A 22,688-nucleotide genomic window follows, 5' to 3' on the forward strand; every position below is an offset into this window, starting at 1 on the left:
CCACTTCCAAAACATCCAGGTTAGATGAACTGGAGACACTAAATTGACCGTAGGTGTGAGTGAGCATGTGAATGTGTTTATCTGTCTAAATTGTAGCCCTGCGACGGACAGGCGGCCCATCCAGGGTGTACCTTGCCTCTCATTCAGTGACCACTGGGATAGGCTCTAGCCCCATTGTGACCCTTAACTGGAATTAGTGGGAATAGAATATGAATGAATGATTATAAATTACATAGTAGTTGTGCACACAATGTGAAGTACAGTGAGAATGCTTTCCGCAAAACAATTTCTGGCTATTCTTTTGCTCATATATGACACAAAAAGGATGACTTTAGCAAAAAAAGTGCAATCCACATTTTTTCATTATTTGGGAAACGGTTGCAGCTACTCACCAAACGTTGCCACTGCAATATCTTTCATTATACATGCGATTAGTGGCCTTACTGCATTGCCTCAGTAATGTTAAACAGGCCAGATTAAAACAGATGAGTCTGCACTTTGGAAGTGATCCTTCTTCAAAAGAACAGCCTTTGGGTGATGATTGTATCATTCGTGATTGCTCAGTCTTTTGTAATTTTCTTCTGTCCTTTTCTGGCTGCTCTAATACAGTATAACCTGAACATCATCAGATGTTCCCCTCACAAATTCAAACATTTCAGCACCAAGTTAAAAAGCAAGGGAAAGCAATTAGTCATAAATAAGAGTTTAAAACACCAACCCAAGGGAGCGTCAGTCCGATTGTCATTCGACCAGGTTCACGAGAATGTCAAGTATAAAATATGTTCCATCAAATAGCTGAACTGTGGAATTCCACAGGATTGCAGGTGACTGTAGAAAAGCTGTTGTTAATTGTTCTGCAGTTTTTACTCCTTGAGCCAAAGCCAGCAAGCAAGATCATGATCTTAAATTATTCACGTCAACTTCCTCGATTCTTTCTTGCTATTTCAAGTGTAATTTATCTTCCCCCCTGTAGGCAGTACGTGAGGTTTTGCATTATTTTATACTGTTCAAGGAGCAGCTGTCACCCATCATGCAGTGCTGATGATGATTGATTATTTTTTACTTAAGGAAATTGTCTTAGCATTATTTTATTATTCTTAGTTGACTATTTATTACTAAGGCACACATTTTAGTTTTCCCAAAACTTTGTCCAATAAAATGAATTGATTTTTTTTTTCTCCAAATATCAATGATCCTGACATCAGCTGCCAGATCAGCGCAAAGTTTGTTTGCCTGTTTTGATGTCCTTCCTCCAAATTTGGTAGAATGGGAAATTTTGTTTTGAATTTCACAAATGAGCAGCTAACCAAATGTGCCACAAAATATTATATAATATATATGTATATGGAAAAATATATGTTTATGAGTCCAATGGTATGAATATTTCATGAGGTGAAAGCTGGAACATACCATTCAACTCAGCTTCGCCTCCTTGTATGGTATGTTCCAGCTTTCACCGAATTAAATATTTGTCCATTGAAAGAATGTAAAAGCATTATTTGTTTTATATAATGGCTAAAATAGATTTGTGTCATTTGATATTTTATTAATTTATAAACAACAGAAAAGGGACATACATTTTGGTGTTCTAAGGCCAAATTGTGATGTGTCGTCCAGTGATGCTGTGCACTGACTTTGGACTTCAATAAAAAAAAGAAAAAAAAAGACTGTGTAGTTCCTCAGTCCAGCCAAAAATCATGTCAGCTTTTCATATGAACATTTCTTTTAGTTAGCTCAGTCAAATCATCGTCTAGGTAGAGTCATTATCCTCCGGGCGTGCACACACAACCGGGTCAGCGCTTGTGCGCATGTACTACTAAAAAAAGACAGTGTACATTCTCAGTGCAATGAAAAAAATCATGTCAGACATTAGTCCAGCTTTTCCTTCTTTCCTCCTGGCAACAGCCTCCAGACAGCGCAATGGATTTGTTTTGTGTGTGTGTGCATGCGTGAGTATGTGTGTGCATGCATGTGGGTGCATGAGCACATGCGCAAGTACGTGTGCATGTGCGTGTGTGTGTGTGTGTGTGTGCGCACGCGTGCGCACAGTGCAATGGTACCAAATGTATGGAATCAAATTTGCATTCTAAATGGAACCAAACTGCACTCTAAATGCAATGCAACACAAATGGAACAAATAATCCATGCCATGTGAATACAAAGCAGCTATGGTATAACTCCATTTATTTTTGTGATTTATTTGACAATGATTGCTTTTCCCCTGCGACCTGGTCCCGGATAAGCAGCTGAACATGAATGCGTGAGTGAGTGATTGCTTTTTCTTAAACATTTTAGCATTCTTGCCGTGTGATGTCATAGGGAGAAAACTGTTCATTTCTGTATGTACTCAGAAAGCACAAACTGTAAAAGAGTCCTTTCTAACAATTGTCACTTGTATTAATTATCTTCAGCTTCTGGCTAAAATATGGTAGTTAAAAATAAATGTGTGCACATTAAACATTGTCAGTGCATTCATAATTGTTATTTGGACATTCTCAACATCACATTTCACTCGGTTCTTGGTGTCACTTGTCATCTGCTGGTTTTGTCATGTGGCTTGTCACTCTGAACTAACCAGACATTCACCAACGCTCAAAAACATGAAGCAGTGAGGAATATGGACTTTGATCATCATGTAGGATAACGCCCCTTTAGTACCTTAATTTAAATGAATGGGCCAAACCGAATGTTTTACAGTGTGAAATCAGTTTTTTGTGGACTTTGATGGTGAATACGTCAACATGGTTAAAATGTGCTTTTTAGGAGGATGCAGTCACATTACCAGTGATGCTTATTATGTGACAGATTTTCCAAAGATAACATTTTGAGGAGGAAAGTGGGAGGTTTTTGTGACTTGATTTGTTTTTTTTATTATTATTTTTTGAACGATATATATATATATATATATATATATATATATATATATATATATATATATATATATATCCATACAGTGACGAAAATATGTATTTGAACACCCTGCGGTTTTGCAAGTTCTCCCACTTAGAAATCATGGAGGGGTCTGAAATCTTAAGTGCATGTCCACTGTGAGAGACATAATAAAAAAAAAAAAAAAAATCCGGAAATCACAATGTATGATTTTTTAATCATTTATTTGTATGTTACTGCTGCACATACTAAGTATTTGAACACCTACCAACCAGCAAGAATTCTGGCTCACACAGACCTGTTAATCTTTCTTTAAGAAGCCCTCTTATTCTGCACTCTTTAATTGCACCTGTTTGAAATTGTTACCTGTATAAAAGACACCTGTTCACACAATCAGTCAGTCACACTCCAACCTGTCCACCATAGCCAATACCAAAGAGCTGTCTAAGGACACCAGGGACAAAACTGTAGACCTGCACAAGGCTGGGATGGAATACAGGACAACAGGCAAGCAGCTTGGTAGAACACAACAACTGTTATGGTTATTTATTAGAAAGTGAAAGAAACACAAGATGACTGTCAATGTCCCTTGGTCTGGGATTCCATGCAAGGTCTCACTTTGTGGGGTAAGGATGATTCTGAGAAAGTTCAGAACTACACAGAAGGACTTGGTCAATGACCTGAAGAGAGCTGGGACCACAGTCACAAAGATTACATTAGTAACACATGATGCTGTCATGGTTTAAAATCCTGCAGGGCAGCAAGGTCCCCCTGCTCAAGCAGCACATGTCCAGGCCCGTTTGAAGTTCACCAGTGACCATCTGGATGATCCAGAGGAGGCATGGGAGAAGGTCATGTGGTCAGATGAGACCAAAATAGAGCTTTTTGGTATCAACTTGTAGGGAAAAAGCCACAAGATGAATATAATAATGTTTTGGAATATTGAAGATTATCGCTTGTGGATAATTTTACCTCGAAAAGGGCACCACCTAGTTCAAAGTATAGGTACTTTTAGTTTAAGCATTCATTAATTGATTAGTCTCAATATAATTACTCAGTCTCAATTTCTAAAGGATAAGCTCCGCAGGTCAGATCCGACACCCTCTGTAAAACCATACAAAAATCACAGACAACTTCACACGTTTAAGATATTTATTTAACTCTGGCAGGAGTTAAATAACAGGACATACCACAATGAGCAAATTAATGATGACGACATTCAATGAGTAATGGTTATATGACGTTCAGATAATTTGGTTTTGTAGCGGGAATTTTAGGAGTAAGATTCATCCTAATTTAACAGGTAATTTACTTTGGTATTTATTAACCTGAGAGAAGATTAATGATTTTGAATAGAGTTAAATAAAGCCGCTCTGTTTATCTGACAACATAGCCCGGTCTTGCTTTGCGCAGTGCAGCGGGTCTCCGTGAGGTCCGATGCTGGAATCATCTGGTTCAGTCGATGCTCTGTCCGCCACACAGCTTCATCAGGGACCTTGACAAAGAGGCTCTGCTGGTCCGACTCGCTCGGTCTCGTCAGTGGCGGGGATGATTTCTGTTATTGTGCTGTGATTTCGTGATGGCAGTTCAAGTTGCTGTTGAACGTCTCAGCTGACCTGGATGTTTTTCTCTGCAGCACCCTGGAGTATGGCTTGTCAGAATAAAGGTTTGAGCGTCTTTATTCTCTATCAAAATTCAAAAATTCTTCTTTCGTCGTCGTCTTTTGGAAGCTTGGTCAAATCAGAATTCAATGCAAAAATAGCTGACTTTTGAAGAAAAATGTTCGTGAAAGGAATTTGGAGTTTGAAGAAGAAAAAAGTCTTAATTTGAAAATTCGAAGTTGCAAAAGTTATCTGTCGGAAAAATAAAGTAAATTCTTGTCGGTGCGCCAAACAAGAATGAGTCTTAAGTAGCACGTGGCTTTAAACAAAGAGTCATAAATTTTACTACTGACGGATAGGTGCGTCTTTAGAGTCAAGGAAAAGAAAAGAAGTGAAAGAGGTAAGAGCGTAAGCGTAAAGAGAGTAAAGAGTAAAGAGCAAAGAGCGTAAGAGCAAAGAGGGCAAATTCCCGGGCGCGAGCTCTTTTAAAGGTTTAACAAGCTCCACCCCCAAGAATTCTAGGTAATATAGTTTCTGGAGTTTCCTTTGTCTAGTTTTATAGATATAAATCAGCGTGGCTCCAACATTACGCTTTGAAACCAAACCAAGTCCTGTAGAATGAATCTTGTAACTGGTTTACCTGGAATTATATACCACACACATATATGTAAAAGAACACACTAAGTAAACGTTTCCCAATGAACAGAGTATAACACATCAAATATAAACTTTCATGCATAAATAGAAAAGAGTGTCATGTTTCCTTTTCTCTTTTTTTTTTCTTTGTTCTTTTGCTACAACAATACAATGAAATTTCCTTTTTAGAATGTGGTTAGGATTTTGAGTCTGCAGGAAATCAATCACCTGTCCTTTCCAAATCATCCCACACTTGTTCCATGGTTAGATTTGGATTTATCTGACATAAAGGTGCAAAGTTAATACTGGGTTAATTTCAACCAGAAAACCTTTGCAATAATTATTACATCAAGAGTATTCCTTCAGTGAGCTGTTTTCTTTTGAGTCTAGTCTGAAAAACCTCTTTTTAGGACTTTTGGTGAAGAAAGTATGTTTTCCTGTGGAGGGTTCTTTATGGTAAGAGGGGAGTTGAGACATCTGATTTGGGGTACTGATAAGAGAATTCACAGCTCCATGAGGAATGCTCTTTGAGTAATCTTAAATCCTGAATATGGTGGAGTTTGTTGACAGATCCAAGCCGTGCCTGGCTTAGAGCTCTCCTCTTTGACACCTGGAGATATACCAGGCCTTGTTGTATGGAGTTTATCTTTGTTTGAAGGAACTTCATGGCCTCTTCTTAATGCAAACTTAAGATGTTGGTTGTTTGATTACAGCTTTCTGAAACATTCCTCCACTCGATTCGACTTTGGGTCTCCAACGTTGAATTGCCAAGACAAGGAAGGCTGTGACAGTCGGTTGGTGATGTCTTCCACTGGCATTTGAGGCTGAGGAGGGTTAGTGTCAGACTAGCAGAGTGGCTTCGGGTGACTACTACATGCTACATTGGTCCAACTATGGTACAACATCCTACATATGCCTATTTATTTACATTATTCACCGCTGGTTTGGCTAATACAAATAAGCTCGGATACCTGGTCGGTTTCGGATTCTTGGTCCAAATTTGGGTTAGCTTCAATATCTTCAGACAGTTCAGCTGCATGTCGTTTTCTTCAGGCTAGTCTGGCGAGGATTTGAGAACACCTGGTTATACCGTTCTGAAGGGTATTGGCATATCTGCACGCCCACAGAGCTAAGCCGAGGGTAGTCAAGTAACCAACGATTGTGGCTACAAACAACAATGTGTCAGGAGTAGACCAAGCATACGATAGGGCTTGGTAGGGTTTGAGATCTTGATTTCGAATCTCTTTCAAAGTTTTATCTATTGGGGCCACGTCGATGACTTGAGAACCCTCATACTGGATTTTCTCCAGGGTCTGTTGGTCTATTTCGATAGCGGCTTGGTTGTAAAGGTCGGACACTTCAATGGCTCCTTCGTATTCGTCAGGATGCAGGTGGTAGATTGATACCTCACTAATATGGAGCAGGGCGTTTTCGGGTACCGTGACCCACAAGGTTTTTTGCGGAAGTTTGATATGAGTCGACGTGTCATGATGGCCGTACACTAGTAGGGCTGATTATTCGGGAGTGTTGACTAACCAGCGTTGTCCTACTATCTCTACCTGAGTGTCCGTGATTTGGCGGAACGGCGTGATGGTCATTGGACAGCGATTTGTCCCGGTAAGTGTTTTGAGACCGCAGATGCCAGCAGTGTCATCTCGAATGAACGGTTTGCTGGGACACAAATAATGAATGTCTTTTGTGACAGTGCACATTTTGAGATTCGGCACTAAGTATAGCTCAGGATTAGCGTCGTTGAAAGCCATTATGGGTGGTGTGTGGATCTTAAGGTGATTGTCTCCTTGCCAGAGACCTACGTTCACGACACTTTTGAGCCTCTAGATGTTTTCAGTAGTGACATCGGCAAGTTAATTAGAAACGCCATTTCCAGATCCTCTGGGTCTACATAGATTGGGATTGAGCTTCCCAATGCGTACACAAGGTGAGCTTGTAGCGGCGTGACTAGGCTATGGGTTGCGGACTCGAGAAGTTGGTGGACCAGTGTTTAAAGGACAATGTAGGGTGGAATCCTATCGACGGCGAGGCTGTCAATGGAAGATCCGACGTCCCTGGTCATGTCTGCCGTGAGCATATTCAACATCTGTGTGTGTGCATAGTCTTCCTGCAACACTGATGTTAGTTGGTCAATTACGCCCACGGTCTTTTTGAGCACGTTGGTATGGGTGTTAAGGATTACCACGGTGTCTCATATGGTTTGTCCGATGGTCTCAAGACCTTCTCTCTGTATGTTAAGCTGAGCCTGTTTCAGGGATTACCTCTTGGAGCTTGCTAACATGTCTCTTTACCGTTGATAGTGTGACGGTGTTAACTGCTGATAAGCCGAAACTGAAGAGGGATCCTACAGCTGAGGCTGCCATTAGCAGACCTCCAATGAACCTCTTCTCTCTTTTGTTGAGTCCAGTCAGTTCTGCCTGCGTTACCGTGAACTTCTTCATCTGGCGTAGCATGTGGACTATGTCTGCCTCAGCATGCTTCAGGACAGACTTGGTCCACCGGCTACCTGCCCAGCAGAGCAGGTTCACTGTACTGCTGGCAAAGTTGGCCTTGTACACTTCTGTGGGGTCGAGCCTGACGAACACCCTCTGTGTGTGCAGGCGGCAGTTTGTTATCAATAAGTCGGGGTGGTCCTTCAGGACGATGCCCAATTCTGGTCCGAATTCAACCACGTCTGGGGAGCTGTTGGCGACGGTTGCACTGAGGAGCAGCGGGGTCACGAGCCAGGTCATCCTGGCAAACACAACAAACATGGTTAGAAATTTGTCTTAAAAGGGTTAGAGATTTTTCTTTTTCTTTTCTGGCTTATAGCACAGAGTTTAAGCTATCTGACTGATTCTTAAATAGAGTGTTAGGCTGTCGCCTCTTTTTCTTTTAGATGTTGAGGACGGAATTCACGTGGTGGTTCACCCCCACTACGGTGGTGCTGGTGAGATCACCTGAGTTGTGTTATTTGTCCTGTTGGAAGTTAAAGTTATTTTCTTAATTTGTCTCAATCGGTGTGATTCGATTGTTTGGGATGCGGCAGGTGTCTATTCCTTCTTTGTGTCCTCTCGACCTAATGAGTGGTTTTAAGTTCTATCAGTGACTGTGACATCCCCGGCGAGTCCCATGGGGTTTTTGTGAGGCTTGATTTGGTTGCGGTGTACCCACTTGAAAACTGGTTCTCTTTGACCCCTGCTGACCTTGATTTGGTATACGATGGCAGAGAGTTTGTCAGTCACCAAATACGGTCCGGTCCAATGGGGTAGCAACTTGCGAGTTAACCTGGTTGTTTTCTGGCTGGGTTGCCCGAATGAGTAGTACCACACCTTGTTCCCCACTTGTATCTCATGGTGGGACGCCTTCTGGTCATAGTAGGCTTTTCGACCTTCTGTGCTTTTGTTTTTGAGCAAAGGAGAAGGTGGCTTTCAGATGTTCAGTTAGCTCAGTAATGTATTGTTGAGCCGTGTACACTGTCGCAATGTTTGCCTCACCTGGCTGGTACAGCAGGTGGAGGGGGAGCATCATTTGACGGCCTGTCATCATTTGAAAAGGGGAGAACCCCGTCGATTCGTGAGGGGTCGCCCGGATGGCCATGAGGACCAGGGGAAGTTTCACATCCCAGTCTCTGTGGTTGTCTGCCTCATATTTGCGCAGGATGGTCACCACAATTCGGTTGGCCCTTTCCACCTGTCCTGACAACTGAAAGTGGTGGCTGATGTGGAAGTTCACCTTTACCCCCAGCACTTGCCAGGGCTGTTGCATGACTTCGCTGGTGAAGTGGATGCCTCTATCCGAGTTTATGCGGATAGGTAGTCCAAATCGTGAAAAGATGTGATTCATCAACAAATAGGCTGTCGTCAAGGCTGTATCGTTCAGAGCCGGTAGACATTCCAGCCATTTGGTGAAGGTACATGTGACAGTGAGGAAATATTTGTTTCCTCTTGCAGACTTCGTGAGGGGTCCTACCCAGTCGATTTGTAGATCTGACCAAGGGAAGGAAATACCTCTTTTTTGTAAGGGAGCTCTGTGAATCGGGTTCACAGGTTGGAATTGACAACAGAGCAAGCAGCCTTTGATGTAATCGCTTACATCCTTCTGCATTTTTGGCCAATATGCCACCTGTTGTATTGCATTGTATGTTGCTTTCATTCCTCTGTGACCTGTGCATGCTGAATCGTGTCCGTGCATCAACATCACCCCCGGTGGTTACGAGGAACCACTAACGCAGGTGAAGAGAGATCCTCGGATGCATAGAATAAGATGCCATGGAGCACTTGTAGGTTATCTCGGGTGTGGTAGAGCTGTTTTAAGTCAGGGACGGAAGTAAAATCATCCTCAGTGAGTGGGTGAACTTGAGGATCAGTGAGGTGTAGCACCATTTTATTTATGGTCGGATCCAGAGCCTGGAGTGAAGCCAGGTCGGACTCGGAGAAAGCTGGAGCGACCAAGACTGTTGTGGGGATGGGGGCTGTGACAGGGTCTGCGGCAGCAGTCCTGGCACGAGTCACCACTGATAGAGCATTTGGGGCAAAAGTGCCTCATCGAATGCCCACGGCGTGCCGTCCAGAGCGCCTTACTTGGCTAGTGTGTCAGCCAAGTCATTAAATTCTTTGTCTTGGCCTGGTGTGCGGGAGTGACCTCTGACCTTTTTCCAGTATATCTGGAGGTCGTGCGTAGTTATGAGGTGATCACAAGCCGCAACCAGTTCTTTGTGTTTGACCGACTTGTTGTTGGAGGTCATGAAACCATTGCGTTTCCAGCAGGGTAGATGGCACAAAAAGCAAGGCAAGCATAGTTCGAATCTGTGCATAGCACAAATATTTTGACATTTTGCGCCACAGCTAACTGGCATGTTATGAGTATGCCCGCAATTTTGGCATACTGAGAGGACTGTCGTCCCAGTTGGAATTTTTGTGGCTCATGTGGTGTGTTGTCAATCCATGCGAACCCCACTCCTGCCCGCGTGACTGTTTCATGGTGAAATGAGCAGCCGTCCATGTACGCCGTGATCATGCCTTGGCAGGCATTGTGGTCGAAGTGGTGGTGATTAGGGGAGTCGGGTGGTGACACGTCTTCATTAAGCGGGTTTGCAGCCAGTGCATCTTCGGTGCAGCGCTGGCAACCAGCTAACCCTGTGCCTAGGGGAGTTTTGTGGTCTTGTGTGTACCGCACCTCCATGTCAAAGCTTTGCAGTGCCATCAACCACGAGGCAACTCGTGAGTTGGTTATTGCACCTTCTCGCAGTCTTTAATTGGAGAATCCCACAATCCCACCTCTAGGTGGAAATCTTTGCTACAATGAGGTTATGCTAGGCATGGGGCTGAGCAGAGTTTGTCTTTCACAGCCTGCATGGCCTGTTCTTGGGGTTCACCCCATAGGAACGGCGTATCAATTTTGAGCAGGTCTGTCAGTGGTTTCGCCAAATCTGCATAGTTTTCAATGAATTGGTGGGAGTAATTGCACACTCCCAGAAAGCTGTGCAGTTCTGTTAGGTTCGTAGGCGTTTTGATGTTGGTTATCCCTTGGACTCGTCCAACTTGTGGTTGCACGCCGTCTGGTCCAACAAGGAGGCCCACATAGTTGACCTTGGTCTGACACCATTGACACTTCGAAAGTGAGATTTTTGCAGCAGCATTCGTGAGTTGGCTCAAGATGTGGTCTATCTCATCCAAATGTGTGTCTAATGTTGGGTTTCGCATTAGGGCATCGTCAACATAGATAAGGGTGCCTTGCTAATTTGCATCAGGGCATGCCTTGTTCAAGAAGATGTTAAATTCTGCAGGTGAGTTGGCATTGTTATGTGTCGGACGCAGCCCGGAGAACCGACCAGCGTTTGAAGGATCCAGTATAAAATAAGCAGAGCACGGTACAAAGGATAACAGAGTTTAATAAACATAACAGTGATGTGATAAATATAACAAAAGAGTGTGCGGTCTGGCGTGGTGGATTACGGTGCACTCCCAGCAGCACTAACGGTCCGGAGCCAGAACCAGTTCGGACCCAAGGACCCCGCCGACACCCCCCAGGTGGCCGCGACAAACCGAGTCTGTGAATGAAAGGTGTACAAACAGCAAACACTTCCTGGCTTAATTACTAATCAGCTTCCCACCCTGCAGGCATGGAACACCCTGTTCACAAACTCACTGCAGTGGAAGCTGATTAAAACGACTAACATAACAGCTCAATATAATAAGGTGTGAGGGACACCACATTTACTGACTGTACAAATGTTAGTCACAAAACCTGACGTACCTCAGGAAGTGTGCTGACGAGCGTGAGACCTCACCCTCTCCTCTTTCACAGACCATGCATCAAACCTGGACGTTCTCTGCATCCACTGATGATGAGATGGCTCTCGAGACGATGATCTCACCCGTCTGGTCACAAGGTCGCGTCTCTGGCAAATACACACTGTGTACTCCAGACTTAAATGCCACCATGTTCCAATCTGTGTAGATGCACCACAGCTGTGAGTCCTGACAAGCCGCACCTGATCAGCCTCAGGTGATCAGGGTGAGGTCCTGGTAACTCAGCCACACAGCCACTCGGTCCCAAATGCGCACCACCTGGAAGGAAAACCAAAAGACAGAAACAGAAGACAAACAAAAGCCAGCCAGGCACGCCAGCCACAACAGGCATAGCCAAATGGGCACCTGGTGAAAGTGTACTGGCGATTGGCAAAGGTGAATGCCAGTTTGTGTTGATTGTCTTCATGGACCGGGATTGTCCAGAACCCGGAGGCCACGTCGAGCATGGAAAAGTATTTTGCGTCTTTTACTTTAGGGAGTTCCTGCTCTAACCAAGTCATCGACCATCGAGATAACAACACCTGTTGGTTGAGTTTGCGGTAATCGATGGTAAGTCTCCACTTACCATTTGGTTTGATTACTGGCCATACAGGGGCTGAATAGGTGCTGTTGCACGGTCTTATGATCCCTTTTTCCAGTAGGTCATCTAGGATTTCCTGTACAGGTTTATAGGATGCCAGAGGAATTTTGTACTCTCGCATGAAGGTGGGCGGTGCGTTTGGAGGAGTTGGGATGCGCACAGAGTGGATGTGGGTGAGTCCACAATCCAACGAATCATTGGCAAAGGACGCTCGGTATTTATAGAGTAGGTCTCTTAGACGTCCTCGCTCCTCGTCATTATTTAAAGCATCTGCTGCTGCTACGACTTGTTCTATCTGAGATGCAAATTCAGAATCAGAACCTGGGTTAAGGTTCAGATCTGGTTCAGTGTCATTTCTAGCATTCGTTTTGTTTTTAGAGTCGACCGTGAGGACCGTAACGGTCTGGAGGACCATGTGGTCAGGGTCATCAAGGTCTATTCTGCTGACAGTGTCTTCCTCGGAGATGTTCGCTGGAAATACAGCGATTGCTCCAGAGGGTTTGGAAAAGGCAACCAACTGTTGTGAACAGGGAAGAAGCGATGGAGGGACTTGGCCAAGAACTGGGATGTTCAGCTTAAAGTGCTGGAATTCAGTGCTGATTATCCAACCCAGTGGGGTGGCTTTGGGAATCAGAATGTCTTCGCCAGTGTCGTTATGCAACATCAAGCGAGTTGTCCGACTTTCTAGGCTCAGAAGTGGAGTGGCTTCCAGAGATAGTCCCAGTTTGGTGAAGAGCTGGGATGGCTGGAAGACTGCCTGTGAGTGTCGGAGCTGTTGTCCTGGATGTATCACGAGGTGGAGTGGTGTATTTTTCAGGTTGGCGGGTATCGTGATGTGACCATCACTCACTACCTGACATGCATCAGGGATCAATTGTCCAGACTTCAGATACTCCGGATCGGACTAAGCGGGGTCATCGCGTGCTGTGGTCAAAGACCAGAGGATCTGATTGATTCTGTCAACCTGTACCTCCAATCAGACAAGGAGGTCACCTAGTTTGGAACAACTAAGAATGAGTGGCTCAATTCTAGTCGGTTCCAGCGCATTCTCAGTGTGCAGATTCCAGTTGCCTTGAGTACGGCCTGGGGTAGAGGGTCCTTTGAAAAACGGAAAGATTTTTCCACATATAAAATGTCTGGATTGGATTTGCTCAATGAGTCAAACAGACTTTGACTAATAGCTGATCTTTCGGCCCAAAGAGCCAGAGCTACATCAGCAGTGTGTGTGTTTTCCAAATGGAGACCATCTACTCCCAGAGGGCAGTACTCACTCGCATTAGTGTCCTCTGACAGCTTACAGAGGAAAGTGTCCTTCTCAGCCAGCAGTGCATCTGGGGGCCATGAAGCATTCCGCAGGTCAACAGCCAACGGAATGTCCACTGTGACCGTGTCGCATGGGGGTTCTGTATCATCTTGGATCTCAATGGCATAACATTGGGGCTTTGCCAGATGAGTCACCTCAGGCGGCTGAGGGTGACGGACCTGCGCCCACAGTTTTAACAGTTTGAAATCGATGAGGGGTTCAAATCAGTTGAGAAAATCTTTCCCTATGAGGAAGGGAATGGTGTCGAGTGCTGATATGTACACGGGGTATACCAGACTCATGGGTCCAACAGTGATGTTAACCAGAGTCATTGAGGACAAAGTTGCCGGGTTGTTCGTGTAGGGCTGGATCTCCAATGAACATGGTGATAGTTTGAGGTTTCTGTTGGCCTGCTGTGCTGCTACCTGCAGTTGTTTAAACAGTGAGGTAGACATCAAGGTGACATCAGCAGCAGTGTCCAGAAGAGCCTCATGTCTTAGTAAGTTTTCCAGGATTAGGCACAAATAAAATTTCTTTGCAATCCCCTTCTCAGAGAGGTTGCCTAAGAATTTCCGTACAGGTGGTTGTCCAGTTATAACGGACGCTGGATCAGCGCGTGATCTCTTGTCCTGATCAACCTGGACTACCAAGATGGCACTGGGAGGACCAGACTTGGTCTCTCCTGGTTCTTGGTCCCCATCTGAAAGGTACAGTGTCTCAGGACGTGGGTACTGGAATGGTGACGCTAACGGGTTGTCTACACTCCGGTATAGGTCTTCCTCAGACGCCTCTGGTGGAGTTTGTGAAGACACTGGGTGGGTGGTTGGAGCTATGCGGTTTACACACAGCACGTTAGCTTTCTTTTTGGCCTTTTCATCCTCAAATTAACTAACATCTGTCATCAGGGTGATCTTCCCATGTGGTGGGCTTCTCCCACTGTCTGGGTTTGAATTTATTACCCCGATTTTCACCAGTTTCTGAGTCCTCTCTGGTTCCGAAGTCACTTTGGTTTTGTGGGGACCACTGCGGTTTTGCTCGTGGTCCACCTCGGTCCTTGGGTTGGCTTTTGACAGATGGTTTCATCTGTTGAGGGGAGGTAGTGGCAGAGCCAGTATGAGGATTAAATGACCCCCCCGGAGGTGCCTTCAAGCTCGAGGGTAGGCCCAGGTGCTTCAAGGCTGAGGATCATTTTGTCCTCGGATTTACCCTCTCTCTTAACTTGTTTTGCGAAACCTTTCGTGGCAAGGTCACCCAGGTACTGTATGGGAGCCTCATTGGGATCTCCCAGGATTCCCAGATGATGGCTCATGTTAAGGTGGAGGTTCTCAAGGAACAATGTTTTAAAATTAAGGTCTTCTTCCATACCTGGTTCATTTCGAGTGCTGAAATAGGTACAGAGGAGCCTGTTGTAATATTGTTGGGGCAGTTCGCGCCTGCTTTGTTTGACGGCCATAGCGGCGGCTAGGCCTGTCCGAACGGAGTGATCCGAATATTCTTTTTCTAATGCTAAGCTAAGTTTAGCAAAGTCTTGTCGTACCTCCGCGGGTTGACGCTCAACGAACCGGCTGACCTCGTGGCTGGAAGTCCGCTTGATGAGGTAGATGTAATGTTCACCGGTAGCATGAGTGAAATCCCTGAGGTAATAGTGTATGTCGTTTAAATACGCACGTGTCAGGGGAGCCTCCTGGAGTTGGCTCAAAACGGTTAATAAGCCGTGCAATCTTGCCCAGCTCTCTGTCATTAAGGACTATGGTAGGACGCATCTGAGTGGGAAGGAGAGATGGTGTCTCTCGATACCCATGATAAGGAGGCTGGAACTCCTGAGGACGCGACACAGGTCCTAACAGGGGTTCAGGGCGCACTTCCTTGCTCTCCGTGGTAGTGAACAATTGCGTTCCGCTTTTCCACATGACTTTTTGTTCAGGGTCTCCCGGTGGTTGGGAGTTTAATTGTCGTTCGCTTTTAATGATTGCACTTCAGCACTGAGGCGCTCATTTTATTCTCGAGTATCGTCTAAAAGATTTTGTGTATCTGTCAGACGTCTCAGCACCTCGCGAGTCTTCAGTTTTTCAGACTCCAAAATGTCTTCATGCTTTCCAGCATGACTCTTCAATGTTTTAAGCTCACCATACGCCTGTTGGAGTAAATCATGAGCTTCTCCTTGTTCTCGATGCACGGAGCTAAGTTCAGCTTGTAACTCCTTAATTTCATTGTCACGTTCCTGAAGAGTTTCTTTCAGGAGTAAGGTTTGGTCTTTAGTTCCAGGATCAGATGCAGTATCTGATTCATCGGACTGATTTCGGGAAGTCTGTAGGTCTTCCAATTTTTCTTCAGCAAGGGTCAAAGACTTGTTTTTCTTCCAACTGCTGTCTCAGGAGTTATTCTCCTCACGCAATTCGGCATTTTGTTCTTTCTGCCTTTTTATAGAAAGAACTGATTTGTCCATGAGTGATTCCGCGTTTTTGAGCTTCAGGGCTGTGGAAATGGCTAGCTTGCCAAGCACTGTAGCCAGGTTTTTCTTTTCCACAGTTGCTGCTAATGTCTGACTGATGAGTTCAGACATTTCAGCAACCATGCCTTCGCGCGTGGCTTGTTGCATGTTGTTCAAGTAGCCAGGCAATATTTCGGTGGTCAGGTCGGATAAGACCTCTTCTAAAAGCTCACCTGAGTCGCTACGACCTTGGCTTTCCAGGTCGGTAGAAGTTCTTGGTTTGTTGTCACTGGGTGTGGCCATGTTGGCTTCCTAGGATGACGATTAGACAGCGTCCACCAGAAACAAAACAATAAAGAATTGACAACAAAATAAGATGAGCGATAATAAAAATATATTTACAGATGATCCAGCTGCAGAAGTGTGAAAGGGATTAGTGAGTTAACTGCAGGTGAAACCAGCAGTGGAGAATTCACACAAATGCAAAGGGAAAATATTGAGGAGTGTTATTGGTTGTATTATGTACACACAAGTTGAACTTTTCTTTGTTTAGTTATTGTGATGTAACAGCAATATTCTCTGTTTAGAATTGCTATTGGTTACACTTTAGTAAAGCTTCAGCACTTTCACTCTAAAAAAAAAAATCACTCCTGAAGGAGGTGTTCTTTTAATGAGGTAGGAGCGTTATAAACAATATATATATATATCCAGCGTGAGCTCTTTTAAAGGTTTAACAAGCTCCACCCCCAAGAATTATGGGTAATGTAGTTTCTGGAGTTTCCTTTGTCTCATTTTATAGATATAAATCAGCGTAGCTCCAACATTCTGCTTTGAAACCAAACTAAGTCATGTAGAATAAATCTTGTAACTGGTTTACCTGGAATTATATACCACACACATGTTGTGTGGGCCGCCAGAAGAGGATGTACTGCTGGCCCACCACCAGTGGGCGCCCTGCCTGAAGTGCGGGCTTCAGGCACGAGAGGGCGCTGCCGCCACGGACACAGCTGGGGGTGACAGCTGTCACTCATTATCTCTTGACAGCTGTCACCCATCTACTCTACAGCATCTCACTCCATAAAGACCAGACGTCATCTCCACCTCGTTGCCGAGATATCGTACTTCTATGGAGGTAACTGTCTCTGCCTGTATTAATTGATTCTAAGAGCTATTGTTTTGCAGCTGTCAACCAGAGGACCGGCGTGGGTCGCAACTGTTTTGTCCTACGTCCATCAGATAAGTGGTTAAACAGACGCTGCACGAGTGTGTGTTAAAGGTGGAGGTGGCATTCCCACCGTTGTTGTTACGGGGTGTACACACACCCACACTTGACTGTCTTTGTTCTTCGCCAGCAATACCAGAGCCGGCAGTCGGGGACGGTGATCACCTGGGAATTCAGGACTTGGCGGCTCCAGTATTCACCAGGTTCGGTGGCGGCGGAAATCGTGTGGTTCCGGCTCTTCTCAGGACAGACGTCTTCTATCCTCGAGCCTGCCCACACGTCACCTTTGTGGATTGACTGTTATCAGATTCTGAGATTGTCTGTGTATTCGTTGTGCACCTTCACAACATTAAATTGTTACTTTTTGGCTCATCTATTGACCGTTCATTTGCGCCCCCTGTTGTGGGTCCGTGTCACTACACTTTCACAACAGGATATCTTGGCCAGCGTCATGGATCCCGAGGGGCGTCATCCATCTGTTGGACAGCCAATGGAAGAGCAGGGTGCACAGGCGTCTGCAGGAGGCGTGCTCGGTGAGTTGCAGCAAATCTTCACCGCCTTTACCGCTTGGCTGGATTTGATGTCCGAGCAAAACGTCATCCTTAATCGCAGGATGGAGGCTCTCACCGCACAGGTGGAAGCGCGCGATCAGAGCGCTGCTGTGGCTCCTCCTCCTGCCGACCCGGTGTTGGGTATTTTCTCCTCCAAACATTCTTAAAACCTTGATAAGACAAACAGAGTCAAGAAACACCAGTGAGACAGAAAGTCAAATTAATCTCGCGCGGAGTGCAGCCAGGCTGTACACCAAGGCTACACTAAAGTCTGGCCTGTGCTCCCGCTCTTTTTATTAGAGAAGCCCTCATTACATCATAAAACTTGTCCTAAGGGGGGGGGGGACAACGCGAGACAAGTTCTTCCCGTAACATAAACACATACGTCAATAAGTGCAGCTGTAAGGAAAAACAGTTTCTTTCTTTTACTCTTATCGTCGAAGGTCAGCACATCTCGTTCGTCTGTTGCAGTTATCAGCTGTTCTGCATCTGCCTGGAACACTAAGCATCACATCACAACAGTCAAAACAAAACAAGTTGTATAATAATAATAAGTACATCCAGCTCTTCATTCCCAGTTCAGATTGACCCCAGCATGCTAAAACAAGGTTGAATAACACGTACATTCTCAGGGTTGGTGCAAAACAGCACAACACCGTTCTCATGAGAAGAAGACAAAGGTACAAATGTTTAACAGTGATAACATATATACAAAATCTTTAACATTCCCCTCCTGTTTATCGCCTGTTAAACATACAGTAGGCATCACCCAGCTTAGCACTTCTTTTTGAAATTTTCACTAAGAGGTTCATCATGGTATGTTCTATAGGCTTACACCCCAGAGGTGATGTCATCATTGTCACCATCATCGGTGTCTGGGTCATCATACTTCCATTGGTCTGGGTACAGGTCATGGGAGTCATCGTCCTCCTCGGTGTCATCTTGCCCCAGGAGTGGATATGATGCTGGTCCCCCTCCTGGTCCTGGACTTATTGCTGTGGTTATCATTCTATTTACAAGGCCTCGGAGACATGGAATACAACAACATCCACACAATGTTAGAATTGCAGCAAATACTGCTATAGACACTAATAGTGAAGAAATCAAAGACCTCCATTTCCCCATCCCTTCCAGCCACCAATCCCAGCCTTCGGTGTTTACTCCACTGTGCTCTTTCATCTTCCTGTTCAACGTCCTCAGCCCGTCGATGGCTTGAGTGAGACTGCCGTCTGCAGCCGTGTTGTTGGGAATGAATGTGCAGCATTGTTCTCCGAACATGGCACAAACACCTCCTTTCTCTGCCAACAACATATCCAGAGCAATACGGTTCTGGAAGGCCATAAGGACGTGGCTTCTAACTGTGAATGGACAGCCTTAAATCCTTCCTCAGTCCAATTTCCTAATTTCTGTACATTGTAGTGGATGTAGTTTATTCTGTCCACGTTTTTATTAATTGAACACCACCAACAGATGGAAGATTCGAATCCAGCTGCTATTTGATCAACCAGTTTATACTCGTCAGGCACTCCTCTGGGGACTCCTATTGCATCAATATATGTTGGATTTCCCACTCCTTTCCAATCTCTTTTTACTCTATGTCTGGCTATGCCTTTCTGCCAATCTTCAGGAATAAGAGAGGCTGCATATGTCGTAACGTCTTCAGGGGTCATGGGTATAGCTTTAACTGGTAACAATAATGATATTAATGCACAATAACCTGACACATTTCGTGGCAGTCTGTCAAAGATTCTGTTATCACCACACCACCACCATACGTCACTCCTACCGACAGGTTTGAATGTGGGAGTACTATGGACCACATTCTTACACCAGGCAGTGTGGTTTAAGCTACCCAAAGTCTTACTTGTCCCTGTCAAGTGTACACATGTATGGTTAGCATGCCCAACTTTGCTTGAAAATAACGGTTTGGTCTTAGTCAATTTGGTCAATGGATAGATCTTGTCCCACTTAGAACAATTGTTGTTTGCTGCAATGTATGTCAGTGGCTTCTTAATGTCTTCTGCTAGCTTTCGTGTCTAACCTGGATCTTAACACCAAGCTCACACACTATTACTAGTCTTGTCCTACTGTTCTTACTGTTTGTCTGTGTCTGCAGAAATGACTTTCTTACAGTGAGTTAAATGAATCCATGTACTTCTTTCCCCAATTTTCAAGGCTGTGGGTGTTGTGAGTAGTACTTGATGGGGCCCTTCCCATTTAGGTGAATGCCAGTGTTTTCTCTTGATGCTTCTTATCAACACCCAGTCTCCAGGTACACTTTAGGGTCCTCCTGTGGAGAAATGGGATCATCAGTGTTTGGAACTCTCCCTCGTTGTCCTTCTAACATTTTTCTCATGTAATCCGCCAAATTGGCTTCCTCAGGTACATCCCAAATTTGCCCATAATATGGCAATCGATATTTTCTGCCAAACAATGTTTCATACGGTGTCAACCCCATGGTACTAGTTATGTTTATATACATTTTTACCAAATCTACACAATGTGTCCATGGTCTGCCTGTTTCCTCCATTGTCTTTCTAAGTCTGTTTTTTACTGTTCCATTCATCCTTTCCACTAATCCGGCACTTTGTGGATGATAAGCACAATGATTTTTGAGATTGACCTGTAGCGCTTCTCCTACGTATTGCACTATTGTATTAACAAAATGCACTCCATTATCTGAATAAACTGTTTCTGGTATTCCAAATCGTGGAATGATGTCTTTGCACAATGCCTTAGCCACTGTAAGTGCATCTGCATGTTTTGTAGGGAACAATTCTACCCATTTTGAGAAGGCATCAATTACGACTAAACAAAATTCCTTCCCTTCATGTTTACTCAGCTGTATATAATCCATATGAATCACTTGAAAGGGATATTGTGGTGTTGGAAATTTGCCTCTTTGGGGTCTCAAATTGCCTGTGAATTGTGTTTTGCACATGTCATGCATGCTCTACAATGCTGTTTTGCATATGCATCGAACCCATAAAGACAAAAAATAGATTGCAATTGCGATATCATACCCCCTGATGAGACATGCGTCACGCCATGGCTCATAATAGCCGCCCATTTAAACATATTTTTTGGCAATATGGGTTTCCTTTGTGGTCACACGTACAAATCATTTGCATATGTAGCTCCTTTAGTTACCCACATTTGTTTTTCTCTGTCAGTTGCCTGCTGTTGCATGTCAGCAAGCAGTGTATGACCTAAATGCAAATCTGGAGTGGTTTCCTGTACAACAAAAATAGAAGAAGCTGCTGCTGCCTCTTTTGCTGCTCTGTCAGCAAAATCATTTCCTTTTGAAACACTGTCAGAGCCTTTGGTGTGAGCCGCACATTTGCATATAGCAATTTGTTGAGGCAATTTCACAGCTTGCAGTAGTGCAGTTAGGAGAGTGGCATGAGTCACCGGCTTTCCAGATGATGTCACCATTCGACGCTCTTCCCACAGTTTTGCAAACACATGCACTGTGCTGAAAGCGTACTGGCTGTCTGTATAAATTGATACAGCCGTACCTTTAAACAGATAGCAAGCTGCAGTTAAAGCAACTAATTCAGCTGCTTGTGCTGAAAATGACGATGGCAATGAAGCAGAGTCCAATACTCCTGAATTTGTGACAACAGCATATCCAGATTGTGTTTGTCCATAAGCATTTTTAGTGGAAGAACCATCCACATACACAATTGTACTGTTTGGGATGGGTGTGTCCCGGAGGTCCGGGCATGCTTTCGTACAGACTGTTGCTACATCAAGACAATTGTGCGGCTCACCATCCTCAGGTAAAGGTATCAATGTGGAGGGATTCAATGTTGTACAGCGCTCTACCGTAAGGTGTGGTTGTGATAATAGCAAGGACATGCACGAAAGATGTCTTGCTGGGGACAAGAGGCTCATGTTCGTCTGCAACAGAAGTGCAGAAACTGCATGTGGAACTTTCAGTGTCAACTGATGGAATAGAACAACATTACTGCTACTTTGAACAGCCATAGAGGCTGCAATAACAGCTTGTACGCATGGTGGTAGAGCACTTGCCACTGCATCCAATTTAGATGAGTAGTAGGCAACTGGCCTTAATTTTGAGCCATACACTTGAACCAAAACACTAGTCATGAACTTATTCTTACAATCAACTGTTTGAATGAATGGTTTACTATAATCTGGTAGTGCCAAAACTGTGGAAGACACTATGTTTGTTTTACTTTTACAAAAGCTTTCTCAGCATCTCTGTTCCATTCCCAACACGGTTGACATTGAAATATCATCCTTGTACATCAAATCAGAAAGTGGACTAGTCAATTCTGCATAACAGGGAATCCATGCCCTGCAGTAATTAGTCAGTCCAAGAAATGGCATCATCTGCTTTTTGGTCTGTGGTTTTGGAGCGTGCAAAATTGCTTCCTTCATGTCAGACAGGATCGTGCGCCCAGTGGCTGATAATTCATGTCCTAAATATTTTATTTACCACTACACAACTGAACTTTGTTTTTACTCACTTTGTGGCCATTATCAAATAAGAAACATAATAAGCTACTGTGTCAGTTATGCAGTTTTCTCGTGTGTCAGAGGCAATCAAAATGTCATCAACATACACTAATAGTTGGCTATCTGCCGGCGGAACGAAATTGGCTAAACATGCTGACATGACTTGAGAATAAATAGTTGGACTCTCTGCGTAACCCTGCGGTAATCTGGTGAATGTATATCGTTGTCCTTTAAAGGTAAAGGCAAACCAGAATTGACTATCTGGGTGTACTGGCACAGAGAAAAATGCATTACTTATGTCAATTACTGAGAAACTATTAGAATTTGGTCTCAGCGAATTTAACAGGGTGTGTGGATCCGGAACACATGGTGCTCTTTTAATCACAGCAGCATTTACTGCCTGCAGATCTTGAATCATTCTCCACCCCACTGAGGGCGGAGCCTTTTTCACAGGAAATATGGGTGTGTTACATGGTGAATCTGGACATGGCACTATTACTCCTGCTGCTAATAAATCCTCTATTACTAGCCTGATTCCTTCAATTGCATCAGGTTTCAATGGATACTGTCTTACACATGGTCTGTATTCTGTTTTTGGTCGTATAACTACAGGTTGTGCATTTTTTATCAGTCCTACGTCTGAAGGACCTGTTGTCCACAATCCTGATGGTACCGAAGAGAGAAG

The sequence above is a fragment of the Thalassophryne amazonica genome, chromosome 1 (assembly GCF_902500255.1).
Source record: "Thalassophryne amazonica chromosome 1, fThaAma1.1, whole genome shotgun sequence".
NCBI lineage: Eukaryota > Metazoa > Chordata > Actinopteri > Batrachoidiformes > Batrachoididae > Thalassophryne > Thalassophryne amazonica.